General features: G+C 30.1%; 1 protein-coding gene and 2 non-coding genes across 4 annotated transcripts in view; 1 reads left to right on the top strand and 2 right to left on the bottom strand.

Moving 5' to 3' along the window:
* The window catches only part of LOC106714260, a 115,907-nt gene that overhangs the window by 46,578 nt on the left and 48,124 nt on the right, over positions 1-21,205 (top strand). The window lies entirely within an intron of this gene.
* Positions 10,588-10,659, bottom strand: Trnag-ucc. The gene has a single exon. It is a non-coding gene; the product is annotated as a tRNA-Gly (tRNA).
* Positions 12,078-12,149, bottom strand: Trnag-ucc. Its single transcript has one exon. It is a non-coding gene; the product is annotated as a tRNA-Gly (tRNA).

Genomic DNA, 21,205 nt, shown 5'->3' with positions numbered 1-21,205 from the left:
CATTACTTTTAACTCTCATAACATAATTATAAAGCTTGTATAAGTTTTTGTATGTGTAAATTATATTTTTATTTGTGACTTTGTGTTTTGCCGTCAAGCCGTGCGGTCGATGCTCTGCAACAATCTAAATTGATTTTTAAGAGAGTCTGAGTGCACTTTCGTGATTACATCCATAAGTAAAAGCGCCGCACAGAATTATATGCTAATTCTTTCAAGATTGGAAATTGCTTTTAAGACAATTTCGTGTAAACGAGTAAAAAATGTTCTTAAATAAATTTACAACCAAAAACAAATTTTATTAAAATTTATTATTAACATTAAACTTTATTAAAAAATAATTTATTGCTGTGGTTAAAAAAAACGAGAACCAGGTTAATTTTTAACAACGCTCTTTATATTTGAAAATAAAGCTTAAGCCTAAGCCAAAGTTAACTCTTTTATTCATCTTTTATTTTAAGTCAGTATTAGTACCTTTTTGGACATAAAATATAAATGTCAAAAGTAACGATGGTCATAAATTTTTTAAGAATTTATACTTTTAAAAAATAGAAAATATTGAAGAACATGAAAATATTTACGCATTGTACATTTTCTTTGTAAAAAAATTTTAATAGTATGATATGTATATTCCATTAAAGCGTAGCTTGATATGTGTCGATACATCCGATGCACCGTCGCGTTAATATTGTGTTGTCACTTGCACAGATATAAAGTAAACATAAAACAACGTAAACATATTGAAGTACAACGAAAACACAGCAATTTATTAATGTGCTTATTAATTTATTATTAATTAAAATTACACTTCGGGGCACACAGTTTTACACAATTGAATCGAATGGTATTTTGTTCATATCGGCGAAAAACTTTATATTTCTTATAGTCAGGTTAAGGAATTATACTGTTATTATAACTTAAAACATCGTCTTTTTGACTTAAAATTCCACACCGTGAAAGAAATATCTAAGTTTGGTTTATAGTTTGAGTACACACATTGTGTAAGTTTAAAACAATGGTACGGTACAGTTTTAATATCTCGATAACGTACGTACTTGAAACTATAGCTTTACAAAATGGCCAATTCGCAGGCTGTTGGTTGCCGCCAGAGGCCGTTACCAACCTCATTCTGTGTTCAAATGATTCCACATCAATTGTAACACATCGAGTTTTCTCTTCGCATTACGCGTTTTCAACTCTATAATGATTTCATTGTTTTTACTTGACTGACTTAAGAGGGTTGTTTAACGCGCGTAAGTATATTTTTGTGTTTGTATTTCAATCCCGCTATGACCTTCTGTGATAGACAAAGTGGGTGTTTTATTTTAATAATAGTGTTTTAAATCAATAAGTATTACATGTGAAAATATTAAAACTTTAATAGGAAATCACACAAAACTAATTAAAAACGGCTACGGCTCATGTACTAGAGGCTGACGCTGACACTAGAGCATACATAAGTGTACCTGTTTGCAATTTGTTTAATGTATTTTTTTTCAATAGTTGTCTATATTTGTGAATATGACCTAACCGTGTTCTTATTATAACTGAATGTAGTTTAAGTAGCTGTATTATATTGTTTTACGTATTAATATGATTTTCTTCAGTGCAAAATATTGATTATTGTCTTACAGATTATTACTGTGTAAAATACCAAAGGGGTTGACGTTAATAATCATTACACAGTATGCAATTTTAAACTTTACAATTACAACTGTTAAAACGGTAACCTTATTATGTATGGACTCAAATTACAGACTATTAAATCACGTGTTATGTTAAGAAATTACCTTAAAATACTGTAAGCGGTCACCTGAACGGCGTAAACAGCGCAGTAAACTTTTGAATTGATTATTAATAAGAGGAGAACGCGTGGGCTCGATTACCATCTCAAACAAATTAAGTCGACTAAAAATATGCTAATTGCTACAAAACCCGAATATTCCATTAAGTTTTAATACTGTTGATACAGTTACTTTGGAAAAGAAAATAAGATTTCGACCTATTTAAGTAACATTATATATAATTGAAATCATAAAAGATGGCTTTAAAAGCTTGAATGGTCCTTATGATAATTGAAAAATTATCCAAAAAATCGTGACACACATCACTAAATTATTCAAACTGTCGTGAGACATTATCATTAACTAGTATAGGCCCTTCAGTCGGTGCCGAAACTGGACAAATGTACGTGAGTGTTTTAGCCGTTTTCTATATTAGTTAACAAAATGTAACCTTTACAAATTAACGTAAGATAGGTAAAGTTGTGTATGAATTAGTTCGATATGCAATATACCTAGTCTTTACGATTTTCCAGGGCAAATTACAAATTGGCGGCGTACACGATTTATGAGCAACAACAAGTTTAACTGGCTATTTGCTGTGCTTTGCTACTATTTTAAAAATTATAAATCTTTTGGGTATCACCCAAAAACAGTTGTCATGCCAAATAAACACTACTACGAATTTTCTTCTGACGTCATTATTATTTCGTTCTGCTTATCGTAACTGTTTTTTTTTAATTAAAAATTAAAATTAACTATAAACATAAAGGATGATAGTCCACGCTTGTACACTAACTTAATTAAAATGAAGAGGCGTATTATTTGGCGATCGGTTCACTTAATTAGTTAATTAAGTGCATCGATATTAATTAATATTTAAACTATGCAGAATCATTCAAAATATTTCATTAACCTATATTGTCCGTATAATGATTGATTTATTTAAAACGCTAAAATTTTAGTTCTCGAAATCGAAAGAGGGCATGTTATTAGTAAGAATTAACATAACATAAATCATTCAATTCAACTAAATGTTGAACAAACATTATCTACTAGATTTCAGCTATATATATATATATATATATATATATATATATATATATATATATATATATATATATATATATATATATTAAATTTACTAGGTACAAATTCTACTCAAACTTTCTTAGAAAATCCACAACGTAGATGCTAGGAAGACTAACTATTTGTGTGTGAATATCCTATAAGACATACATAACCACACACTAAATTAAAATGCATTTTGTGGCCTATTCTTTATCCATCCACAACTATATACTCCTTACAGAGATAAACTTACATAACGATATTAGTGGAGATAATTTTGTTTAATTTCCGTATAGAATAGTTCAGTAATGTATTCGTTACGCCCATTGTCTCAGATCGAAGCTGTTACGGTAATAGTCGAGCTAAATAGCTGAACATTAAAGCACCTTTAGAAAAGTTTAACGCTTATTACTATCCCTTAGGTTTTATTGCAGTTAATATGATTCTTATATAACATCGATGTAAAAAAGTAATAATAAAAGAAAAAACATTTTTTTTTTTTACAATCTATGACTAATTCTGATTTTTGTTTTTTATAGGTACGAAAGTATTTTGGTTTGAACTTAAGTATTTTACGCATTTAACTACTTACGTTTGGATTCTAAGACCAAAATCTCGGTATGACACATATCACATATCCCACGTCATTCTTCTTTCATTATATTTACTCCATTATCATTGACAAGAGATGATATTTATTAAACGGGGATTTTGGTATCAGTAACCCATGATTATAGTTGAACAAATAGACTTAATAGAGTAGGAGAGTCAACACGTACAAAAAGTAAATTAATCGTTGATCTTAAAATGGTCATTTTGTTTGCTTTCTAGCAAATGAGATTATTTTGTGTAGTATATTTTATCAATTCAAATTATATAATATAATGCAATTTATAAAAAAAAAATTAACTCTGAGCTTTTTCTGGCCGTAATAAAGCTTTTGCTTTTTATTATAAAATATACAAAAACATATCACCGTTTATAGATATATTTTTAAATATAATTCAAAATAAAATATTGTAAAAATTGTCAATAAAATAATAAAAGGACAATACATTTAAAAGTTTATTAACCCGTCTTCACATTTTAACTACAAGTTCAAATTTAATACCATTTTTATTACGCCCAAGAATTTCTTTACACAAAACAGTTTTACTACTTTTTGGGTTTTCTTTATAAAATCGTAATAAAATGTATCTAAAAATCAAACAAAAGATGTCTACGAATGAAGTATTTTAAGAACCTCATGTACCTCCATCATATACGTAAAGCGATGTCACATTTTTGTAATAACATTTTTATAGCCAAAATAATTAAATTGTGACCATAAGTAAAATAAAATAAAAACAGTTATTCTATTTTCGTTATAATGTCATTAAGTGAAATTAAACTCTATAAATTTAATACAGTTTTTCACATACGCTATTAACATAATATGATAGTCACCGTCATTTACTATAAATAAAAAAAAACACAAGAATATGTTTTATAGAAGTGCTTCACCTGTTGAAACTCGCGGATACAATTGCCAAAATAGGAAAGATTCAAATAAAAATTTTCATAAGTATGAAGTACTTGTTTTATTTAGTACTAAACTGAGTAAGGAAGGCAATTTTTTTTAAAGTGGTAGAGGCCTAATGCTAACATTAATTAGAAAAGGGTTGATTATTCCTCTTCCCCAACCTCTTTTTATAAGGAAGGTATGTAAACCAAGTGTATATGTGGATCTAGCAAAGAATGGAACCTATAGGAAAAATGGGAAAAGTCCTCTTTAAGTGCGTCGCTTACTCTGTCGATTAAAGGTAAACAAAGCATCTGCAAATGAACATATTTATAGGCAATGGTCACTTCTCTATTTTAGTAAACTCAATTAGCCGCTTACTCATTTGTTATTTTTTGCTATAAAAATAATATTTCGGTTATGTACAAAACAAAATACAGATAAAAATAACACATTGATTCGAATCCCTATATCTCAGAATAAATAACGAAAAACCATTCAAGTTTTTATTCGCTATGCTTATGATACGTAACTTATTGCGAAGCCTCCTGTATTCTTCGTAAAGCTATTTGTGAAGAAATCGACAACAAAATCATACCTTGCTTCGAATATTTTGGTTACGGAATAAACTATAACCAATTTTTTTAGTCTGGACACTTATTACTCTGTGACTGAACCCATACTGATATTTCTAAGTTATTTATTCCTTAAAAAGGACATAATTTTTATCATATACGTATTTAAATTAATCCAGCGATAAAACAACTAGTTTTTGTTAATTAAGGTAATTATTCGTGTAATAACTTAAATTTAAATTTTATTTTATAAAATTTAAGTTCAAATATAATAACATTTAAGAATATTATATGTTTAATTAAAGTGAGTAGAGTTTATTAATAAAAAAGACGTTAAAATTCAGTTCAAACTATTAACTTACGGTTTGTTTTTGTTAAAGCGCCATCTATCGTTGGAACTATACACCATAGTTTAAAAAAGCTCAAAAGCAAGCTTTCGTCTCACCTTTCCAAAGTTTTCCTTCAAGTTTTAACGTTTGCATGATAGATGGCGCTGTACAAGAATTAGTTTGTACTTGAATTTAAAAAAGCTTATACTTTTTATTTAAACAGACAACAATGTTTACTAAAGTTTACTTTTAAGAAGTATCTTTTAACTATATCGATGTTCTAATATTTTTTCCTCGAGACATGGTCCTCGCTTTAAGAACAGTGCCATTAGAGTACCATTTTAATACAAATGAAATTTATTATGACTGTACAATCGAAAGATACATTCGAACCTTTTTTCTTACACATGTATATTACATTTCAATCAATGTACCATAAACGATTGCACTTTAGCAAATGCAATCTGTATTATTTTTATCTCAGTAAATTATTTGTTAAGTAGTATAGTATGTTAACTATTTTTCAAATTCTTATTGGAACGAAGTTCCTTATCGAGCGTTGTGAAAGGGGGCTAGACGGAAAAAATTCTTACGAAAAGTTGTCACGACACTTTTTGCTGTAGTAAGTATGTTAACGACAAATGAGCGCTACTTCACCATGGCAACGACGTGACAATATAAAACGAAAATTCATAGAAATAAAATGTACTTCTTGTGAAGACTTAAGTTTTTTATTCATAGAATAAACATTGGTTCCTTCACTAATTAATTGAAAGGAACTTCGTTCCATCCGGGTGTCCCTTGACACCTCTCAAGTTTTTTTTCCTTAATTAAAGAAAGCAATTACGAGAATTTATATATCAAATTCTACAAAGAAATGGGGAAGTCCCCCAATAGCTTAGCAACTTATTTTATCAGGTTGAACATTAATCACAACAAAACTAATGCCATCATTCACACGTAATATCAATAGATGTTGTTGTTTTGTTTGCAGAATCAAAAGAATGATCTATTGCAGAAAATAACGTAAATAATTATATTAGTTCTTAGTAGTACAACCTACTTAGTACTAATTTGATAATATTCAAAATTCAAAGCTTATATGAGCCCATCCTCACATTTCTTAGGTATTTTGACAGTGTTAGACGCCAGCAACAAATGGTGCACCAATGAGCCGGCTTGACCTGTGCTATACCACGATCACATTGAAGACAGGCGTGAAGCGGAAGTAATTGCGCGTTTCGTCTGATTAGTGTGCTTGCCGGAGGTCGAATTAATGTCTTTTTGTGCGTCTGCAACTACGGAAGTCGCTTCGCTACTTCGGTGAAGTCTACTCTCGGTTGGAATTAATAAGTTTTAAATATGCTTTAGTTCAGACAGTCTGAGTTTATTGGTTCAATAAAGATGTAAATTTCTAAATCTAGTTCACAAAACATCAGCAGTAAGAAGCAAATTTGATTTAAACAAAACTATACGTAAGCAAATACTTTAGAGAACAAGTAAATCACAGACATAAAGTATAAAAAGAACATAATTTGCGTCAGCTCAAAGCATTTGAATAACGGGTTCGTTTGAATTTAACCTAATACCGTTCCCTCGGAGCTCTGGGAGCAACAGACGAACATAAAACTCCCCGCCCCTTACAAACAAGTACGAATAAGGAAACAAAAGCCATAAAGAAGCGATAACAACCACCATAGTTGTTTCCTGTCGCGACACCGTTATTCTTTCATCTTAGCCACTCGGCCAAACAAAAGTCCCAATCAGCACATACGCCTACAGGACCCTGATTTATTCCTTCAGTGGCTATTTGTCAAATAATCAAGGCAGGCTGTTGTTTGGGACGTCGGTGGCATTTTTAATATATTTCCCCCAAACTTTTTTCGTCAGATAACGAGCTACTAAGAAATGTGCCGTCTCCCTGCATAATTTGTTCAAGCGTCATTTTAACGCACCAAATGTCGTTTCTAATTTTCTATCATTATTTTTTCGTCAGATAACGATATTCTTTTGTTAGTAAGTACATTTTTGTTACTATTAGCAATTTTTATAAATATATTTAGTAGGCATTCTTCTAAATAGTTTTAACGGAGCCTTAAGATGGGACATAATAATAGTCGAATTACAAGTTCAAATTCATAACAACTTTACAAGCATAAATACGCATTTGTCGAATACGCACATTGCATTGGACTCTAATATAATATAGGACATATGCTAACAAATTAAGAATTATTGTTAGAATAAATATAATGCATTCACATAATATGTAAATACTAAATTTACATAAATTATTTGAGAAAGCAAATAAAAAGATCAATAAAAATAACAAAGACCAGATTTAAAATATTAAACGTAAGTTCACATTACGAAAAATGCCTTATTATTTTTATGCGATTGATTCAACAGTAAGATTTTAAATAGACATTCAATAATATGTAGAACAACTTTAGCCTTTAACGAACCTCTAAATAATATATTTGAAGTTATAAAATAATTTAAACCAAAGTTATCCTTCATAAACTGTTTATTTATCTATTCTTACCGTTGCAATAGCTACGATTTTTAGGAAACATATCGCTTTCTGCAATCGTTTATATCAAGGTTAAATCAGTGACAAAAAAGTGAATTCAATTTTGCAACTATATATAGGTTTAAATTTTATTACACGGTTAATAAAAAAAACGTTAAACTTCTACATTGCTTTATCTGTCGGAGTTACGATCAAGTTCGGCAAATAAACATTAAAGAAACACTTCGAAGCAGTGATAAAGTGTGACCCTATAAATACGGGTGTTATTTGCCCTGCCAGGGCCCGTTAGTATTGTTTTATATGTCTTTCGATTATCGAAATGTCGAACAAACTAAATGGTCAGTTATACTTCTAGAATGTTCAATCCTCATGGTTTTTATTAAAGTCACGTATAAATTATATTATGTAATAGATTGTAAACTTAAGACCCAAAAAAAGTTTATTACGTTGAATGTGATAAATTGATTTTTTTACACCGGACAAAGATACTTGAGTGTTTTAGCCGTTTTTATATTAGTTTATGATAATGTATCAAGAAAGTTCGAATAATTTAAAAGAATCTAAGTTATAATTTGATACGTGCCAAATCACAAGTTCATTCGAAAGTAATTTAAAAATAATTTGCACTCTTGTGAAAAATGTAAAGAAAAAGTAATCATATATAATTTTACCATCACTCACATTATCACTTCCTCTGCATTCGTGTTTACTTATGCGAATACACGTTCTAAGTAAAATTAGTATTGTTTATACAAGACTGTTGATATCGAACACAATACTTTAAAATATATTTCTAAGCTTGAACGTATATAACTTTGTTAGTTTTTTGCATGATTTCCAGACTTATGTATTCCATTGAAGCAAAGAAATGTCATCTGATTAAAGTGGTGAGAAATTTCTTAACAAAAACATTTATCTCATAGAAAATAAATCTTTACATTCACAAGGGAAGAACTCTTAGTTATGAAGGTATTCCAACACAGTACGATTTATTATTTGCTTGCTCCCTCTTGAAAATAGTTACACTCAAATATTTCTTCCAAAGATTAATGAATAATGTATGAATGCACTGTGAGAGATATTTGTCTCTTGAGGTATGATTTATAAAAGTCCAACAAAGGGACGTGGTCAAATTTCATTAACTTGAATGTCTGATTGCGATAATTTGCATTCCATTTAAAGTTTTATCATACATGTAACAAACTCATGCATTGACTGAATACAGACACATTTGTAACTTGTCAAAAAATATTAAGATTTCAAAATGTTTTTGCACCAACGAACATTTTTTAAAGTCTTCAATAAAACCATATAAGCATTACTAAAACCTTTTCTTAATCTTATTTCTATGATGTATTTTGTAGTTTTGATTATCCTTCTAAAAATCTTTTTAATTTTAATAATTAAGAGCAATAATATAAAGAGATGTTTGATTATCATAACTCATTGAGATCAGTGTAGGCGACCCATCCTTTTAATAATAGGAAGAGCGTGGGCAGTTGCTACGATGATAATTATTCTCGACGCCACGTCACGTGGAAAGGCGACGACCTTTGTATTTGCGTAGACCAAGCTAATAAAAAAGGGATTCCGATCATATATATCGGAATCTCTCAACCAAAAACACAAACAATAAGAACAACGGGCCTAAGTATCACGAACATTTGTGACAATCGCTATCGTATCAAAAAATTGTGCAGCGCTTAAACCAAAAATCCAAAAACCAAAAAAATCTCACACTAATATTAACCTAACTGACGATACGGAAACGATTATAACAAAAATTCGTTATAGGCCCACAGTACTCATAATAACGCTAAATGAACAGATTATAGGTAAGATAAAGAACACATGAAAATGTCATTCTTAAACATTTGAATGATTACCAATATTGGAACAAAATATAGGATTTTAAAAATGTTTTCATGAACCTGGTAACCATTTACATTTGATGATAATAATAGGTATTATTACATTATTTTGTTGACTAACATATATACTTATATGATCTCAACCCTTCTGTCTTGATATTTTCATTATATTTTCCAAAAGACACTGGTGTCTTTTGTTTTAGTTAAGACGTCTATATTAAATAACTAACTGACGCCCGTGACTCTGTCCACGCGAAAAAAATGTAAGTAGCCTATATGAGTGACTGTTCTACATTTGTGCCCAATTTCATCAAGATCTGTTAAGCCGTTTTAGAGATACCTTCAAACAAACATCCATCCATCTAAACATTCGTATTTATAATATAAGTAAGATAATAACGTCTTTTTGTTATAATTCAAAATCAGTTAATAAACTCCACTCTTTTATATTATCATTAAATGCATTGTTTAATGCTTTAACATTTAAAACAGAAAATAGGCCAACGATGACACTCGAAATGTATTATTAAACATTTATCAGAATGCTAATTATCACATTAACAAAATGAAATATTTGTGTAACGAAAATGTACCGCTTCATTTTGTTTATAATGCAACAATTTTAATATTTCATCCAAAAGTCTTATTTCAATTGGCAAAAGGAAAAAAGTTGATGTAGCAATTTTAAGCGCCTGCATATTTTTTTTTAATTTGCCCTAAAACTTTACCTACTTTTTAGTAAGGCGATATTAAATTAGAAATTAAAAGAAAAACTAAGAACTCCGAATTTTATATGCATAGGATACGTTTTGGGAAAAAGATTACTCAAATGACAACGCAATCTTTAAAATTGGTTAAGTCTACAGGAAGTAATAGTATTCACCTATTTTTCTGTATCATAAAATTTTTTATTTCTTTAAAAAGTATGATGCGTTGGCCGGGAATCGAACCCGGATCAACTGCTTGGAAGGCAACTATGCTGACCATTACACCACCAACGCATGTGATACACATCACAATATACCGACTTTTGTACCATAAATGATACATTGTCTTTTTACAATACAAATAATACATTAACCGTGGGTTTCTGAGACCGAAATCTCTGTATAAAACACATTATCATCCCCGTCATTATCTTTGACAAAACAGAGATAACAATATGTTTTACACTGGGATCAAGGTCTCAGAAACTCATGGTAAATCAGGGATGTTAGAACTGTCATAGTTAATTTACTAAAATTACTCACGGCTTAATTTGTAAAATTTAAAATAGGTGTTTCTGAAATTAAAATATGTTGTTATCTCTGTTTTTTCAAAGATAATGACAGGGATGACATATGTTTTATACAGAGATTTTGGCATCAGAAACCAAAGGTAAATGACATTTTCTTAGCGTTCGACATTATCACAATTGGAATAAGCTGATTATTTAAAAAAAATTGCAGGTCGTCTACATAGTAAGTTTACTTAACTATTCAAGGATAAAATTAGAACTCTTAATAGAAATAATTTTATAACATAAATATTTAGTACTTAATTATTTGTCTTAAAGCTGTTATATTTTGAAATACACCAAAAAAGTATGTATAAAATTAAATACAGTTCTTGCCGGAGAAACATACACAAAAGTGTTACATAATTACTCAACTTTTTTATTTTTAATAATTTTAAAATTTAATCAGTGGTATATAGCTGTATTTTTTTGTTTACAATAATTAAATTCCTTATTTTCATCGTTGTTGTCACGGACTTATCTCAATTTAATGATCATGTTTTAAGGTAAGATTTTTAATTACTTATGTCGGCGTCTTGTCATTTTAATCACTTGTATACGTGAATACATTTTTGATATTCTTGTCAGTTTTTTTGTGTACATTAATAAAACATGCAAATAATAATAAAATTTATAATTTAATTAATAATTAATCTGTTACAGTTTTGAATTACTATTAAGTACTTTAAGCTGGTGCCGGAGGCCTAATTTTAGTCCAATTTCTCTACTCACCCTCTTGTTTATAGGAAAGGATGGGAAGGAGAAGTGGATTTGACGGAAGAGAGGACGCCTAAGAACAGAAAATATCGTTTATCTGTGCATCCACTTCTCCTTTTATTAAAGGTAGGCAACACACATCTCCATTTGCGGATGTCTATGGGCAACGGTCGCCTTGCTATTTCGGCGAATTCAGGTGGCCGTTTGCTGGTTTGCCACCTTTTGATATAAAAAAAGCTGTTAAGTTTCTAATATTTCTCTAGACTTGTGGTTAGTTTGGTCGACATCAATAATCGAATGGAACCATCGACATTTTTTTCGGAAATCCGTCGTAGTCTTACCCATTAGGTTACTGGCGCCTAAATCAATATTTAATCAATGAACGTGAGCTACGTTTAGGTGTTTATTGTTTTGCTAAAAAAAAAATGCGTTGGCCGGGAATCGAACCCGGATCAACTGCTTGGAAGGCAACTATGCTGACCATTACACCACCAACGCATATGTATAACGAGGATACATACTCAATGCTGTGAATGATACGTGTCAAACGCATCTTTTATAATAATAATTTCGTTTACACAATTGCATACTAGAAACTTTATTTAAAGGGCACGTACAAAGACAACAAATTATATAATTTAACCTTTTGTAACTGTCTCAATGTTTTGTTGTATGTTACTATACTTTTTAAAATATTATAATTTATTTAAATCCTATTTCAATGAACATTACGCGTGTGGTCGGACCACTTAAACGAAATGTCAAATGACATAACTATAACATGTTAATTCAAAGGAGCGGTTACTAGTACATAGATTAATTTATATCAGACAAAACAATGCACTCTATGTACCAAAGATGATTTAAACCGAATAAAGTTTAAAGGACATTAAAAAGTAAAAATTAAAATGAAAGGTAGAGGTTATTATAACCGAATAGTGCACCCGTTTCTTTAACTAAACAATAATGTTTTAACAAAATAAAACATAAATAGTTGCTAAATTATCTTTTACCATAAGAAGATGTTTTAAAATTTGTGTTAAATTACAATATTCTCAATTTACACAAAAAATAAAAATAATTTCTTAATAACGATATTCATATAATAAAAATATCGTAAAGATAGCAGGCACAATAAAAGCATGCTATATTGTACCGTTCGAAAATAATTAAATAAGAAGAACAGTAGAATTAAGTCCAGCGCGAACGCATATCGACAACCAATGATTTGCGTGCAGGGTTGTCACTAATATAATCTAAATAATAATCTTAAACGACAAGCTGTTGTTATCTTTATCGATTGGAAATCCCAGTTTTGTAGTATTTGAGTATTTGCATTGCTTATTAGGAAATCTATTTATTTTTTATTTTTTATTTGTCTGTCTGTTGACACAAGTCCTTTGTTCCGGGTTATCCCCGAAACGAATGGGCTGATTTCGACGGGCCTTTGAAAGAAAGATAGGTGATGTATGGGGGGATATAATAAGGTACTTGTTTTATCCAGCGCTGACAAAGTCGCGTGCGACGGTTAGTTGCTTTAAAACTAACACGAATTATATTCAAATTAAATATATTCTTTTTGGGAACCCTATTTTAAAAGCACCTACGTTTGCATGTCATGTTGCCACTGCTCGCGTTTTACTTACTCTGGGTTTATACTGCATTTTCAGTCGTATAAAAACTTATTGTCATCCCTTTCATTATTCTTAAGAAATATGAGATAACAATATCTTTTAGAACGGATGTTTCGTCCGTGAAAACTCACGGTACCAACAATCACAAGTCAACGAACTTATTATTTTTGAACTTATTTCTTTAACTACTCAATAACATATTCACGACCCAGGAAAGTAATTGAGTTATTCGTATTTCACATTTTGAGAATTTATAAATAAGTCTTTCACGTATTGTTTAACTTGAAAATTTGGATTCTATTTTAGTTAAATCGAAGCATGTTTGTCTAATTTTTTGCTTTTCATTTGTCTTATTAATGAAATTGCCAACATTAAAGATGCCAAAATATCACTTTAAAACTGACTCTTGTAATCGATTAATTTGTGCTTTGATACCTTATCTAATGATATAAGGCCATAACTTTAGTTAGCGACTGTACTGCACTTTGGCAGACTGATGTAACTTTGGAATTTTATTGTTTCAGAAGTCAGATTTGGCTACGATCATTTCCTTAAAGTGATTTAGATTATACGATTTCAATAAGTTGTTGTAGCATAATATCATGGCAATTTTTAAATGACATTTCATTATACAAATTAAAAAAAAAACTAAAACAATGGAATCATTTGTTTACGTCAAACTCATGTGTTTATTCAGCCAGAAAATGTTTAATAATAAAGTAACAATCGAAGTGCATTCGAGAGCAAAACCAGAAAACTGCACTCCGTTGTGAACAACTCGATTTCGAATACAAAACTTTCTAATAAGAAAAGTTATTTTAAAATAAGAAAATCAGATCTCTTGAACATCCCTTCCTTATTACACGGACTTGTTATTTTGTTACAAAATCTAGAAAGAGCAGACGTAAATTGTATAAATAATAAATCTTTACTTTAAATTAGAGAATACTACCGCAAACTATCACGCATAGAGGCATTGTCTTAATAACAATATTATTAAATGCAAAAGTTACACAGGAATTTAAAAACTAAAAACATTTTTTTATTTGTTTTTTATATACGTTGCACATCAGACAGATGAATCAAGCGTATAGTTGAGAGTATTAAAACACGTCGAGATTAAGTCGATAAGAAACGATAATGTCTTAATGGCAGCCACCGCTACACTAATTAAAAAAGCATTCCATGATCAGGCGACAACTAATTGAGACGGCGAATGCCTATCATTTTGACGAACACTCGCGCATTCAAGTAAATGTTTAGTTTAACTTTTTACTTTGTAGAATAAGTAAATGTAAGAATTGATTGTGTCTTTGAAATAAAATTATTAAATCTTAATTTAGGAAATGAAATTTGTCATTATAAACTACACTAAAGTAAGCTTCTTCTAAGCGCACTTAATGGCTGCTAAAACGGACCTACTAGACAACGTTTCTCGGAATAAGTTAGGTGTGCCTAACACGAATATTTATGGCTTCGTATCGTCATCTTTAATTGTGTAAAAATTGTTATGAGATTTTTGGCGCTCGCTCGCTCCACAAATTTAAATTTAAAAATAAAAAAAACAAACAAATTTTGTCGATGAAGATACAAATATTCGTGCTAGGCAGACTGTACAACTCTTTGGAAATAAATGACTTCAACGTCTTACCTGCTGAATTGAATTCATGTTGAGTTGTAATAAATTTATTTATTTATCTGTAATTACTAACAATGTTGCTACAAAGCGTACGAATAAAAAAATTAAAAATACACGTCTGGAAACTGCGGTTCTCAGAAAATGTAATTTTGTATAAACCCACAAACAAAGCGATCGATCTTAGCACATGACAAAATTGATACCTTAAACAAATATGGATACAGGCATGAATAAACTGACATGCGAACAATTAAGCTCTTAAGAGATGTGAATTTACGCCTTTATTTTGTCCTTGGCACGGATATGAAATCTACATGAATGTTATGACACGTACATCGTTTCACTATACTTTATTATTGATATTAATCGCCCATATTAAATTACTATTTTAATGTTTTTGTTTTTGTTTATCTGATATTCATATTGTAACAGGGCATTGCTTATATTATAAAACTAAATAGTCTATCATTTCATCACGTTCTACGTGTAAAAAATATACGAAGAGATAGTGCCATTATAACGGTAATTATCTAGTAAGAATTAAAAATAAGGACATTGCAACTGATAAAAATAAAAGTTTCGTAGACCGCCAGAGGCTGACGGTGATGAAGCGAAGACCATTCTATTTGAACACAAATCTAATTATTAACTAATATGTACTGACAAAAACAAATTGTTTCATAAGCGAATACCTCCTTACGTAAAGATAACCAAGTATGTATAATGTATTGGTCCAATTTTAATGCGTTCACATTTAACACTATCGTCATATCAATCTTAAATACACGACACCATTGCGCTCTTTAAATTTATTGACAGAGCTTTATATTATGCTTGAGATACGAAGAGTTTTATTTACATGCTGATAAAATTGACGACCTACTACGGACTTAAAATGTAACTTGAGTTCATTAGCATCGACAGGAATGCAGATATTGCGTACAAAGATAGTAATGACTGGCAATATACAATTTGAACTGACTGTGAGCACTTTCTCAGTACGTATTATAAAAGCATTGACATCTATTACTAGGTGTGTATCAATTACGTATTAATGTATTTTGTTCGATGCGCAGCTCATGATTTCCCTTTTCTACCCCTCACTTTTTTTGTTACCAATATTACCTCTTTCTTCTTCCCTTCTCACTTTTGTTTCACAAATTTAATAGTCGCTTAGTAGTAGGACTCTATATTAACCAATAGCCTATAAATGACAGGTTTCTTTATCTATTTTTGTATTGTTTTGTAACAACCTCAAATAGAACGGGTAATTTTTAAAAGGGCTTCGTAACAACGAAGTTGATAACATCGCTGAGCTGCATTTAAACTTCATTGCTTCGTATCTGGAATTCGTTCCCTGGAAACAAGCGCAGCCATTCGTCACCTCGGGGCAAGGGAGAGCGAACAATTTATGTTCTTACACTGTTGTTTATTCGTTTTTCCGGTAAAGTAATATTTTCAATGTTGAAAATATACTCGTATTATAAATAAAATACGCAAGAACAAAATTCTTCACATGACAATTTAATCCTTAAATAAAATAAAGATGTTTTAGCATATTGTACTTACATATTGACAGAGACTTGGCAAGCGAAGGCCAATTCCAAAGTATAGTCAATACAATAAGGAGACAAACTGAAGCTGAACTCGTTTTCTGTTCTAAGTAGGTGGCGCTAACGCCACGAGTGGACTATCATCTATCAAAGCTTTATACGTCATTCAAGCAATTATTTTTCGTTATAAATAAATTATGAACTATCTTAAGAAACTTATTTATAAATTTTTTTCAATGGAAGTTTCACGGAAGCCGTTGCTATGACACAGAGTCCACAGAGTAGTTTGTTTATAAAATAAAGTGTTTTTATTTAATATCCGTGGTATATTTAGTGCTACTGTCACTCTTGATTATGCTGACATCTATAGTGAGTAAAAGGAAGTTTATCTCGCTGTTGCATTGTCGTTGTTTTGCTATCATTCGGCGTCGCGTAGTAAGCCGAGTTTACGAATTAAGACATTTAAATCATAATAAAGGGTAAGAGAGGGATAAAGGAATTACAAATGTGTCATCTTACAAATTGAACTTAATCAGTATTACATAAATTTTCGTTTATCGTGAAGAGTAATGGGTCTGAAATATATCTCCTCAGTAATGACGGATCGGAAATACTTCCGGGTGAACGTATAAGGAAAACAATAAATATTTGAACAATTGCTTAGATATGCAGTAAGGGCTGGTTTCGATGTAATAAAGGAAAGTAATTTAATAAAATAAAAATACATCTCATTTTAGAAGTAACAATAGAGAAACCTATAGTGTGATGTCTAAGCATGTTAAAAATTCTAAGAATAATACACACTGTATTATTTGTATAATTTGTTTAATCTTGTATGGATAGTAAAAAGTACTTACTAATATTATAAATGCGAAAGTTTGTATGGTTGGATGTTTGTTATAATGTGAGAAACATTATAACAATCATCCAAGAACAGAACGGCTCAACGAATCTTGATAAAATCTGGTGTAGATGTAACATATAGTCTGGAAGAACACATAGTTTTTACAGCGCGAACGGAGTTTCGGGCAAAAGCTAGTTTCATAATATTAGCTCTACAAATATTGCAGTAATGTAATTAACTTTTTATTTACTCCTTATCTTAGATTAAAATCAAGAATGAACTATTTTTGAATTCATCTTACATGAGTACATTTAAGAAACGTTTAACATTGAAGATGTCGAAATAATTGTAGAGCAGAAACCATCGGCTCACCGCAGACAAAATCGTATTTTAAATTCAGTGAGAGTAGAAGACAAATATATTTTTATTATTATTACTAAAGATGTTATTTTGAAGATCACTCTTAAAACTTTATTGACTGTTTTATATTTAGTGAATCGCTTTCGTTACAAGAAAAAATAAGTTTTAAATGCACTGTGATTTTTATTATTATCTCCCATTTTTTGAGTGTTCCAATAAAAGTCACAGAGATAACTTTTGACAAGGTATCAGATGTAATAATTTCATCTTTTTAAATAATTTGTTCCCCAGATATCTACCACTAGTATTAGTGGAATACTCCGACTTTAAACCACCTCTATTCATTATACTAGACTCTAATTAATAACGCAACATAAGCGCGAGTGACGGGTTGTCACTTTACTAGTCAGGACTCCAAGTGTGTGTGTGACTCCAACTCCAACTCCCTAGGAGTTCTGATTATATACAATAAGTGAGTAAGGCAACCGTATCGAATACTCCGGAAACGATGATGACAACGTCCCAAAACAGGAACAAATGTAAATTGTTATTTGAATGCGACCTATATGAACCATAGAGTAATAAAATAAGATGTATTTAATGCAAAAAGACAAGTCGAACTCATCTTCATAGAGATAAATTAAGTAGCACGCTTACATAGTTTTCGATACATACGTGTAAAAAGGTTATAAAGTTTTATTTATATTACTAAGAAACACAATTATATAGATCACCCGATTTCTCCATTCTCATTCAATGTTATTTAAATGTCACGCAAATTACATCTAGATACATTGATTGTATGAATGTGACTATAACAGATATCATTAAAATAAAATGTATGAAGTTGTCTAGTCGTATTAATTCTGTTGTTGTTACATACAGAAAAATGATGACATTTAACTGTCTTACACAAAATACAAACATTTATCAGTGGTAACTGAATTACGTAAATATTTTTCGTCATATGGAACCATCAAAAATATTTTTTTGATCCTACAGTGAAATTATTTTAAATAATTTTGTGGGACATAGTTGTATTTCCAAGGTTAACACTGTATTATAAATAAATAAATAATAAATAATTACTGATTATTAAGTTATTTTTTAATAATTGTCTTGTTTTGGGTAATCTTACTAATATTATAAACTAGCTTTTACCCGCGACTCCGTCCGTGCGGAATAAAAAATAGAAAACGGAGTAAAAATTATCCTATGTCCGTTTCCTGGTTCTAAGCTACCTGCCCACCAATTTTCAGGAAAATCGATTCAGCCGTTCTTGAGTTATAAATAGTGTAACTAACACGACTTTCTTTTATATATATAGATGAGAATGTTTAGATGGATGGATGGATGTTTGTTTGAAGATATCTCCGGAACGGCTAAACAGTTTTTGATAAAATTTTGCACAGATATAGAACATAGTCTGGAAGAACACAGGCTATTTATTATATATTTTTTTAATTCCGCACGGACGGAGTCACGGGCGACAGCTAGTTCTTAATATAATTTAACCCAAAACTCTTTTAATCTTGCGAATATTGGGTTTGATTAAAATAAATATTTAATATCCAACTTTGATACTTTGTTATATTTATGAACTTAACCACCTTAACCCATTTTATAGTAGATAGTAACATTGATAAGATTTCCAGATGTAACTTTTGTTTTGATAAATTGCAGGTGATTAAGACAGGAAAACAAGTTTACGAGGAATGTTACTTATCTTTTGAAAACTCTGCTATTTCGTTGAGTCAACAACATAAGAGGAAAATTGTTGTTATTGTCCGTCACTATTACATTTAACATTCTAGACGGGGGTTTGTACTGTCTACCTGTAAAAATATTTTTTTCTTCCCTCTCATATTCACAAAAAATATATATAATAAAAAATATAAAAGAAAAACCTACAATATGTCTAGAATAGTCTCAAAAGCCAAAGTTAAGTTTATCACAAACCACAAACATCAATATAGTAGATTAGTACCATATAAATAATAGTAGCTATAAAACACGAGTTTAAATCCTTAAAATCCTCGTTTTACGGATGTCGAAGCGAAAGAAAAATAATATATAATCAAAGAATTTGGTTAAATGTAAATATTCAGGAAATCCACGCGAACAAATTGCGCCGATTGGAGAATTAATTGTCAATTATAAGTTATTCCATCAGAGGGTCGCCTTTAGGCGTATCGAAATAAAAAGCCAAGAGCTTCTGCACATTGGAGATAAATCTGACATGCGGCCTTTAATACACGCTTTTTAATGATATGCTTCGTAAACTATAGCGCCTTGTAAATATTGTACAGTAAAACGATTTATAGCTGTATCTGATTGAGAGGTACGTAAGACTTCTGGGTTGGGTGGTTATGTTAGTTTTTTTCACACATTAAGTAAAATATTAATAAAAAAAAAGATTATAACATTCAAAGTAAGCAAAATTTGTAGTTTTTCTATGTTGAAGTTAACTTTTTTATTTTAGACACTAACATATTTGTAAAAAAAATACTTAAAAGGCTTTTTCACGCTAACATTTAAGATTTAAATATTTTTCACTTTCATGGGCATCGATAAAATAGCTTAAAGCATTTCATAGACAAAAAACACTAGACCGAAATGTGTAAAAGCAGACAAATATATTTTTATTTTTATTATCGAAGATGTGATTTTGAAGATGAGAGTAAACTTTATTGTACGCCTAATGCTTAATGTTATTGAAATGTTTTGACAAGAGCTTTGTAGTTAAAGACATTTAAAAATATAAAAACTGGACATCGTGAACTGAACTTTTCCGCGGATTCTATCTAAGGATTGTTTCTATCTCAATTTTTAAATTTGTAACGCCGACTCATTTCACTGTATTGACATGTTTTAAAAAATATCACAAAATTGTAACTAGCTCTTTCTGTCTTTCTGTTATGAAATAAAATAAAACACAAATATATATCTTACTAGCTTTTACCCGCGACTCCGTCCGCGCGGAATAAAAAATAGAAAACGGGGTAAAATTTATCCTATGTCCTATTCCTGGTTCTAAGCTACATGCCCACCAATTTTCAGTCAAATCGATTCAGCCATTCTTGAGTTATAAATAGTGTAACTAACACGACTTTCTTTTATATATATAGATATATGCAAGCCACAACACCTATGTCTTTATAACATGTTATATTCTATCCGAATAATGTATTCATATTTCATAATACGGTTAAGCCTCCATTTATAAATATTTTTAGGATATCTATCGACTTACTTTAATTGAATCTAATTATATTGACATGTGCTTCTGACTATTGATTAGGTGAAAAACTATATAAACGTGGGTATTACGTCCTCTCTATTACTACATGTTATTTGAATCTCTTTGACTGTAGTACATAAAAATCTATAACATTTTAGTTTACACATATTTTTATTTTATAGTAAAAAACGCTTACTATAGTGTATTATTTGTTTGAAGTTTTCTTTTTATTACGTCGAAATGTATACATGTGAATATAAACTTAGAAATATGTATTGTTTGT

The sequence above is a fragment of the Papilio machaon genome, chromosome 11 (genome assembly GCF_912999745.1).
Source record: "Papilio machaon chromosome 11, ilPapMach1.1, whole genome shotgun sequence".
Taxonomy (NCBI): domain Eukaryota; kingdom Metazoa; phylum Arthropoda; class Insecta; order Lepidoptera; family Papilionidae; genus Papilio; species Papilio machaon.
The sequence above is the reverse complement of the archived record's forward strand: the minus strand, read 5'-3'. Positions and strand labels throughout refer to the sequence as shown.